The sequence below is a fragment of the Dama dama genome, chromosome 15 (genome assembly GCF_033118175.1).
Source record: "Dama dama isolate Ldn47 chromosome 15, ASM3311817v1, whole genome shotgun sequence".
Classification (NCBI taxonomy): Eukaryota; Metazoa; Chordata; class Mammalia; order Artiodactyla; family Cervidae; genus Dama; species Dama dama.
Genome location: NC_083695.1, coordinates 20,688,791 through 20,690,291, shown reverse-complemented (window position 1 = coordinate 20,690,291; position 1,501 = coordinate 20,688,791). Strand labels below are relative to the sequence as shown.

General features: G+C 38.8%; 1 non-coding gene across 1 annotated transcript; it reads left to right on the top strand.

The window, feature by feature from the left end:
* Positions 1-538: 538 nt before the first annotated feature.
* On the top strand, positions 539-641 carry LOC133070854 (U6 spliceosomal RNA). Its single transcript, XR_009696258.1, has one exon. It is a non-coding gene; the product is annotated as a U6 spliceosomal RNA (small nuclear RNA).
* Positions 642-1,501: the final 860 nt, after the last annotated feature.

Sequence of the window (1,501 nt, the reverse complement as noted above, 5' to 3'; positions counted from 1 at the left end):
CATATGTCAACCCTTCTCTCACACATAGAATTGGTCTGAAGTTCCTAAGGTAAAGCAGCACATGAGAAGAGAAATGTCTTCATTTAAATTCAGAATATGGATGCTTTTTTTAATGAGACAGCTTGAGAGATGACAAGTTCACAATTAGTGGGAAGAACTTTCATTACCAATGACTTAGGTGATTTCTCTTCAGCAAAGTGGAAGAGAAAGAAATGATTCAGTTGGTTTGGGAGACAAAAAAATCTTAGTGTGCACCTAATATATGTTAGGTGCTGGGAACAGACTTGTGAACAAGGTAGCAAGTTTCCTACCTGTAGTGAGGTTGTGCTCTAGTGGATCAAGTTAGACTTTGAACAAGTGATCAAAATTGTGATTATGCAAAAGTAAAAAGGGCTGTTGAGTGTGTAATTGGAGGGCCCAGGAGAAGGAAGGCATTCAAGCAGTTGACCTGTAGTAGGTTGGAAGGTGACCCCCTATTTCACCTCAATCCCCAGAACCTGTGAATGCTGCCTTGTTTAGAAAAAGGATTTTTTGGTACTTGCTTTTGCAGCATATATACTAAAGCTTGAATGATACAGAGAAGATAAGCATGGCCCCTGCACAAAGACGACACACAAATTTGTGAAGCGTTCCATTTTTTTGTTGTTTTTTTAACACAAATATACGGAATCTAGAAAATGGTACTGATTAATCTATTTGCAGGGAAGGGCTATAGATCCAGGCATAGAGAATGGACTTTCGGATACAGCAGGGGAAGGAGAGAGTGGGATGAATTGAGAGAGTGGCATTGACATATACACACGATCATGTGTAAAATAGATAGCTAGTGTGAAGCTGCTTTACAGTACAAGGAGCTCAGCTCTGTGCTCTGTGACAACCTATAGGGGTGGGCTGGGTAGATGGGATGCAGGCTCAAGAGAGAGGGGAGATGTGTATATGTAGACGTATAGCTGATTCACTTCACTGTGAAGCAGAAACCAATACAACATTGTAAAGCAATTATCTTCAAATTTTTTAAAAAATGATTTAAAAAAAGGAAAGCAGTAGGACCCACTTTGGACAGTAAAGAAAAACAGAAAAAGGACATTTTAGAATATAATAGGAAGGAGATGTGGAGATCATTCTGGATTCTTGGTTGAGCTCTAAATCCAACAACAAGAGTCTTTTTAAGAAAAAGGCAATGACTTCCCCGGCAGTCCAGTGGTTAAGTCTTCACCTTCCAACGCAGAGAGTATAGGTTTGATCCTTTATTGGGGAGCTAAAATCCCATACACCTCATGGTCAAAAACCAAAAATATAAAATAGAAATAACAGTGTAACGAATCCAATACAGACTTAAAAAAAAATGGTCTAGATTAAAAAAAAAAAAAAAAACTTTCAAAAAAAGAAAAAGGCAAAGGGCAATTTGAGGTGGACAAAAGAGGAGAAGACATGAAAAAGGGAGAATCACTGTGGCTATGGAGACAGAGACTGGAGTGATGTGGCCACAAGTCATGGAATG